At 47.1% G+C, this 8053-nt stretch overlaps 1 protein-coding gene across 1 annotated transcript in view; it reads left to right on the top strand.

The window, feature by feature from the left end:
• Window positions 1–2485: 2485 nt before the first annotated feature.
• ANGEL1 (angel homolog 1) overlaps window positions 2486–8053 on the top strand; it is a 42065-nt gene continuing 36497 nt past the window's right edge. The window contains exon 1 of the mRNA XM_069017948.1: window positions 2486–2610. The gene's annotated coding sequence lies outside the window, so the exon portion shown is untranslated. The remainder of the gene's footprint in view (window positions 2611–8053) is intronic.

Here is an 8053-nt window from a genome sequence, read left to right as displayed (position 1 = left end):
GATTTCCCTATGTAAGGAGAATTTTCAGCTACCTTTTTGAAGGACTTACTATCCCTTTAGAGGTGCCCAACACTCCAACAGCGACAAGCTGCAGACTAAAGCTCTGGCCCACTTACCTTTGGCATGCTGTTTGTTTTAGGTCAGGAGCTCTGGCAGAGGTCCACAGATGGTGCCTGGGACTTGTGATGGGTACAGGGAAGCAGCCAGGGAGGAAAAGCACACTCCAGGACATTTTATTTTCTGGAAAAATGACAAATGCTGATTTTTCTTCATAATTTCTTAACACACCATTTGGATTGGGACAGGAGTCCAATCTACAGATTTTGTCCACTGAACAATGTCTCAAAGATATCTAGGTGTCTCCCTCCAAAATCTTTCCATCAGAGGGGACTGAATTGTTTCATTTCAGCTAACCAGGGTATGATCAAGTATGTGTGACTGGAATACAGTAAAAATGAACTGCAGAGAGCAATACCTGTAGGAACAGATTTAATTTTGCCTGCTTGCTACCTATGAGACAGTGATACCTGAAATAAACAGGCAGGACAAACATGCTCAGATAAATATGACCAGATGAAATAACTTATTTCATAGTCTGTCATCTAGTTCAGTGAGTCACATGTGGTATCTCTAAAAAATTGGTAACACCCTAGAAATCTGTAACTTGATACATATTTAACTGAGGTCTTGTCTCATATTTAATAGCAACTCCAACTGAGCTTGCATAACAATCTAGAGAAGGGTGGGGACTGCCAACGTAGGCTTGAATAGAGCACTAATAACCCTTTAGTATCCATGATGCCTAAGAAAAAATCAGCAGAGCATTTGTGTTTGTAGCTAAGGCTTATTTGCAAAGTGTGATTTGCAAATCACATTTGAAATGTGATTACCAAGACACTATGCTGCAGTTGTATTGGCTAAAAAGCCGGAATCCAGGCTGAGAGCAAAGGATGGTCACAAAGCAACGGTGGGGATACCCTGAGTAGGATGGCTTCCATCTGAGAGCAACATTCACAAGAAGCTGTGAGCCCCAAATGACCTGCTCAGAGACAAAGACTGTCTTGAGAGTTTCAGCATAAACACAGCTAAGCTATCAGGATGCTTTATCTTCTCAGAGAGAGGGAGCCCAAATGCTGCAGTGTCTCAGGCAGCCAGAACAGCATTTTTTCTGTAATGTGAAGTATTTAAGCACAGAGGAGCTTCGTGGTGTTTCCTGCCAATCTGCAAAAATCAGTGTGGTGTCTTGTAGTGCCAGGAGCTGGATTAAGGAGAGGAGTTCCCCAGTGGGCATAATCTAATTGCTGTCGTACATGGGGCACGTGGCTGAAAGGCTATGGGGAAACCCTGATATGTCACACTGTCCCTTCCAATAAAATAAATAAATGTATCTGCCCCATCTCTGTCTTCCAGAGAGTACTGTACCTCCTTCTCTAGCTATAAACCCAAGGAAACATAAATACTCTCCAAGTTCCTCAACTGGCCCCAGGTCTGCAGAGCAGGGGCTGCGACAGAGGAGTAGTACAGCATGTAAGGACTGTATCCTGTGCACACGGACTGCCCTTCCCTCTGGATGGCTTCTCCCCCATGTACAGAGGTGACTCCTGGTGAGGCACTCATCCAGCTGCTTCAGGTGATATACATGTGCCCACTTGAGTCTCTCCTGGAAAATCTCATGCCTTCTTAAGGATTGTTCACACCCATCCATATACATCACATGTAAACAACATGATAGCACATTAACACAGTTACGACCTATGACAATGGCAGTGAAACATGAAAGCTTATCTCCTCATCCTTGTTTTTCTGGTTTGAAAGACTAGGGTGTGACTCCCTGATTGGAGGGAAGAGGGGTAGGTGCTCCTGTCAGTCTAGCAGCCGTGCTCCAGCACTGGCAAGGCAGCTGCACTGCAACTGTATGCAACTGAAGAGCTACAGGTCACTTCTGACTCCAGGAGGCATTTATTGTCGCTGGTAATTGTTACTTCCTTACACAAAGCAAACAAAAATACCCGCTGCACCAGCACAATCACCTGCTGTGGTTTACCCAGGGGGAAAGGAGTGGGCAGTGTGGCCCGGCTGATGCAAGAGAGTGCTCTGTGCTACTCCATGCTGCTTTGTCCCTTTTGGGTGATTAGGGACATTCGAAATGTTTCAGCCGGTTTTCAGCCACTTTTCCTCTCTCATATGTGTACACCCCATACTAATCACGCTGAGATAAACTGCAGTGCTTATAGGTGTGTGACCTGAAGTGTACAGGAGAGGGATATGCATATGTCCCTTCCCTCCCAGGCCATCTGGGAGGGTGGATGTAAGGGGCTGGGAGTGGTGAGGGGGAATGACCCACTGAAGATGACCGGGATCCAATGCCCCAAGCGTTTTGCAAATGGCTTCCTTTCCTCTGAGCACAATGAGCCTGTGAAGCGAAAGGAGGCAAATGCCGTTTGCAGAAGAGCCAGGATTTTTTCTCCCTGTTGCAGGCAGGACCAGCTGCGTTCCAAACCCGTGACTGCAGCAGCCATGACCCCTCCGAAAGGAAATCTGAGCCCGCGAGCAGTTGTGCTTGGGGAGGGCCGGGCTCTCACGTTTCTCTGTTTTGTTGTGGAGCTTCTGGTAAGTAGTGGACTTGCTTTTCCCCTTCGTTTCTTTCTTTACTTTCTTTCTGTCTCTCTTTTTTTTCTTCTCTGAATATATTTCCACAGCCTCAAGGAAGGAATTTAAAAAAAAAAAAAAAAAAAAAAAGAAAAGAAAAAAGAAAAGAAAAGAAAAAAAGGTTCTGGCATGGGAACAAGTATGTTTCAAATTACAGAAAGGATGTGAAAGGTTCAAGAATTTGAGCCCTGACTCCGCCTGTGTCTGTCTCCACCCCCCCACCTCCCACTCCCCATCCCCCCAGAGAGTAGCTCGCATTGTGGCTCCTCCGCTGCGCCGCACAATAAGGTGGGAGCGGGAATATCCCGCTGGGCGCTGCGGGGACCGGGCACAGGGTGCCCTTGGCGGGGCGCGGGCGCTGCCTGCCCGGGCCTCCCGCACCCTGCCCGCCTCGCCCGCTCTGCCTGCCTGGGCTTCCGAGGCTTTCAGCCACCCTTTTCTCAGCTCGCAGTTTTGAGCTCGGGTTTTTTGTCTCCTAGGGTGTGCATGTGTGCGTGTGGTTTAGCTACATCCCAGGAATGTGACGAGGTCCCACTTCTGAGGGCGGAGCGCCCTCTGCTCGCTGGGAAGGGGGGAAAAGCAGGCAAAAGTGCAGCTCTAGGGTGGAGAAGCAAGTTTCCTGCTGCTGCTAAGGCGTAGACACCTGCCCACAGGAGCCGGTGCATGGACACGTCCGTGCCCTCACGGTGACTCGAGAGAGGGTCGGTGGCGGCGCTGAGCGCTCTGCAACACCCTCGACTCGACGTGCGCTCGCTGCTTGAGTCCTCAGCGACCGTACCCTGTGTAGCTGGCTCCCACTGCAGATCCACAAAAAGATGGGGTGGGGAGAAACCACTGGCAAAGAGGACGGTTGAAATGGCTTGATCTTCCCTTACAGGGGAAGATCATGACTAGATGTAGTCTCAGTCCCTTATGGAGGATCATATCCTGAAGACCTTCTCCATTATATGGCCACTTTATCCTGTGACCCCAGATGGAAACACAGACCACCATGAAATGCACATACTCAGTTTCCTGAAAGGGGGATCCTGTGAATAAGATTACATGGCAGAACATTATTTTCTTGTCCTCCTGTAATGTGATCAGGTACCCCCTTCCCATAAGGCCGTGAAAGCTGGCATATTTGTCCCTTGAGAGATGCACAGCTAATTGCACGTCAGTGAGGTAACTAAGGTCTTCATGAAATGTCTGGAAGACCAATCTGTCAGGTCTGTGGCATGTGTCTGGCTGCCATCTCAGCAGCCTACAAGAAAGAGAGGGTGGCAAGGAATGAACTATGGCTTGATTGAATTCTCTGTTGGGCCAAATTCAGAAGGAAGTCTTTTAGGTTGGGCTCTCTGAATTAAGAAACTGTGGAAGAGCTTCAGTATTGTTGATGGATAAGGACTCACCCACTTAAGAAGAAAAGAACAACTATAACATAAATCTTCAGGAGCTGAAATGTCTATTATGATCTTGACCTTTACCAGTGTCTTGTAAAAACCATTAGTACCAGTCAATTAACTCGAATCTGCTGCTTCATGCTGAAAAAATTAAACTTTGTTCTTGCAAATTTTCACTCCATCATCTCTTCAGATTCTGTAACTTTGCTGTAACAGAGTCAGGTGAGGGGCCTGAAGCATCTGAGTTGCACTGACCAGTACCTTGTACATGGCGTGCTCCCAGTCCTATGATGCTTGATTTTGTGCATGGCTGCAAGAAGCCCTTTTGCATAGGGCGCATGTCCACTGATACACACTGACCACTCCTTATATGGATGGGAGGCTACTGGAACAAAGAACTATTGATCTAAGTTTAAAAGAGGAAGACTAGGCTCAGTGTACCTGCTTCGGCAGCCCGTGAGATTTCTCCTTTGCAGCTAAAGCCAAAAACCTGTAGGCCAGTTCAGCTAGACAGATCAAAGGTCTTCAGTCTGAATAAGCTGAGATAGTTTGTCGTAAAAGATTAGTCTTTATACTTATTTTGAGATTTCCAGAGATTCTAATTAGTGATGTCGTTATAATGTCTTATGTGTTGTCCTAAGTATTGTGGTGGTGCCAAGGAAATTAATCTGAATTGGGTTTCTTTCTGCTGGATGGGATTCATTACAAAAAGATTATTTTCCTTGCAAGACATACAAAGGTTCATCTAAACTAGCTAACACATTAAATACCCTGGTAGGCATGTTGTGTTTTCAAAGCATATTACTTAAACTGTTATTTTCTTTCTAATATTGAAGAGCTCTGACAATGTCACTTGGTTGTGTGACTCTCAGAAGCTATGGAAGATATGTAGTGTTTAGCCAGCTTTTTACACTGTCTAATTTTGTGCTGGCAGGCTGAATTCCTGAGATATGTTAGATGAGTCTCAGAGCTGCCTTAATTTATGCTAGCCAAACCATTTCCTTCTGCGCCATTTCACAGGTGCAGGATCAGCAGAGCAATTCATGTTCCACTCCCCGACCGCCCCTGCTCAGTGTCTTACCAGAGTTTATCCCTGAATTCCCAGCAAGGGGACAAATGCTGCCACCAAGCTTAAAAAAGCCTTATTGATCTGAGAATGCTCAGAGATCTGCACAATACAAACTGCAACTACATCCCTCTACCACACTGCTTGCATGTGACCAAAATCTTCACTCTTAATTTTAGTTGCATCAAGCCACATAGTAGGACAGAAGGTTGCATCTAGTTCCTTCCCAGAGATTCAATCTCTTTCAATTTTGTGTCCAGCAAAATAAATAATTTTTATTTATCAAGCCCTTCTGGAATGAAAATGTGGTCTCAAAATCTTCAGCTGAAAGAAACCATCCAATCTCCCTGCAGGTTTTTCCTGGTGTAAAGGTACAATCTAGCTGCCACATTGTTGTTGCTCTGGAGTTTAAATGGACACTCAAATAAATTAAAGCGACACCTGCCGCAGGCCAGTTCCCATCTCTATGTGATTATGTTGTTTTCTTACAGAAGATTTTTGATGGCTGTAGCTAATCTAGAAACTTAAGGGTGATAATTGAACAAATCAGTTTAACTGGGCATCTGATTCTGTGCAAACCTAAGTGGGATAGTAATGCGTGACTAATACACAACAGCACTTTGCATAAGATAAAGATCCATGCATAACATATGCAAGCCCAAGACACTGTGGGAAGAAAACACCAAAGATATTAAACAGTATCTATGTGCTACTCCTCTACTCCAAAGTGCACCCTTTTCCTGTACAACAAATGGTGCTGTAAGGACAGTGAAGCAGGACCTTCACTCTCTGCCATCAGGTATCCTGAGATCCCATTGTTTTCTCTGCCTTATATTCCATTCTGGAAACACGTGAGAAACTTCTCACTCCTGATCCAGCTTAACTGACCATAGAGCATCTGCCCTGGCCTTAATTCTGAGTCTGCATATGTTGGTATTTCATTTTATGCCTCTTAAGCTGAAAAAAAAGATTCAAAAAAGGATTTCTTGGGGCTGAGGGGGAGAGAGAGGCATGGATATTTTTCACTGGTATAGCCAGGGAATGGTGAACAGTTGGTCGACAGACTTGGAGCCACTGAAGAACATCCTAGGACATGACCTGTTTTAAACAACAGCCCCAGAAATGCAGAATATCTACACTCAGGTCTGTGGATCAGCTGCTGTAACTTCGGCGGGTCCAAGAGATACTAAGACTGTCCTGTAGCAGTGACTCCTCTCTGTACACATCACACATGTGGGCCAACAAGCAATGGCAGAGTTGTCACATCGGTATGGACCAATTGTCAGGTATCTTCAGTTCCTCAACCACAGCCCCAGTGAGTCCAGCACAAAACATGCCACAGCCACTGCTCACTGACCCACCAGCCTCTGGAGCAGGGTGCTGGAGGAACATTGTACAACAGCTAAAATGATGCTCCTGCTGGTTGTTCTTCACAGGAAAGCAGCAATGAAGTAGTTGCAGGAAGAGTAGCTCTGGTGAGACCCCGCCTGCATCTGGTTGTAGGGTCCACAGCACAAGAAGGACATGTACTTGTTGGTGTGAGTCCAAAGGAAGGCCACCAAGTTAATTAGAGGGATGGAGCACCTCTCCTTTGATGAAAGGCTAAAAGAATTGGGACTGTTCAGCTTGGAAAAGAGAAGGCATTAGGGCCACCCAATTGTGGCCTTCCATTACCTGAAGGGAGCCTACTGGAAAGCTGGAGAGAGACCTCTTATAAGGTTATGTAGTGACGGGACAAGGGGGAATGACGCCAAACTGAGAGCAAGTAGGTTCAGATTAGACATTAGTAAAAAATTCTTTGCTGTGAGGGTGGTGAGACACTGGAACAAGACAAGGTTGCTCAGAGCAGTTGTGCATGCCCCGTCCCTGGAAGTGTTTAAGGTTTAATGGAGCTCTAAGCAACCTGATCTAGTGGAAGGTGTGTGTATGTCAAGGACGGGGGGTTGGAACTAGATGATGTTTAAGCTCGTTTCCAGCCCAGGCCAGTGGATGACTCCGTGAGAACAGGCTCCGGGCGAGGCCTCCGTGCCGCGGTGTGCCGGGGCTGTGCTGGGCAAGGCCGGGGCTGTGCTGACACCTGGCGGCCGGCGCGGGCACTGCCCCGGGGCCTGTCCCGCAGAGCGCGGTGTTGGCGGGGCCGGCTGGGGGTGAGGGCTCCCATAGCCCAGCGACGGGCACCGACCGCTCCCCGCCCTCTCCGAGTCCCAGTGCAAGGTCCTGCAGGTTCGGGGTACGCTCCTGTGCTGCTTAGGGGTGGGGTAGAGTTAATTTTCTTCCCAGTGGCTGTGTTTTGGATTTGTGCTAAACACAGGGTTAATGACAGAGAGATGTTTTTGTTATTGCTGAGCAGGGCTTACACAGAGCCAAGGCCTTTTCTGCTCTTCATACTGCTAAGCTGGTGAGGAAGTTGGGGGTGCATGGGAGGTTGGGAAGAGTCACATCCAGGACTGGTGAGCCCAAGTGCCCAAAGGGATATCCCAGACCCTGTGACATCACGCTCAGTGTAGAAAGTAGGGCAAAGGAGGAGGAGGGGAGGGATGTTCAGAGGGATGGTGTTTGTCTTCCCAAATCACCATTATGTGTGATGGGACCATGCTCTCCTGGAGAAGGCCGAACACCTGCCTACCCATGGGGAGCAGTGAATTAATTCCTTGTTTTGCTTTGCTTACATGTGTGGCTTTTGTTTTTCCTATTAAACTGTCTTTATTTCAACCCACAAGTTTCTAGCTTTTTACCCTTCCAGTTCTCTCTCTGATCCCACTAGTGGGGGAATGAGCAAGTTGCTGCTTGGGGCTTCATTGCTAGCTGGGGTTAAACCACAACAGCTTCTATGAAAATGTACCTCAGTGTTTAGCAATAGTCAAGAAACACTAATGACTTTTCAGGAAGTATTAGGAAAAGAACAGAAAACCCCACAGTCTTATACCCCTGCATGTGCAAACTGGCCAGCATTTCA

The sequence above is a fragment of the Aphelocoma coerulescens genome, chromosome 5 (genome assembly GCF_041296385.1).
Source record: "Aphelocoma coerulescens isolate FSJ_1873_10779 chromosome 5, UR_Acoe_1.0, whole genome shotgun sequence".
Taxonomy (NCBI): Eukaryota; Metazoa; Chordata; class Aves; order Passeriformes; family Corvidae; genus Aphelocoma; species Aphelocoma coerulescens.
Note: the sequence above shows the minus strand (reverse complement) of the source record. Positions and strands in the feature narration are given on the sequence as shown.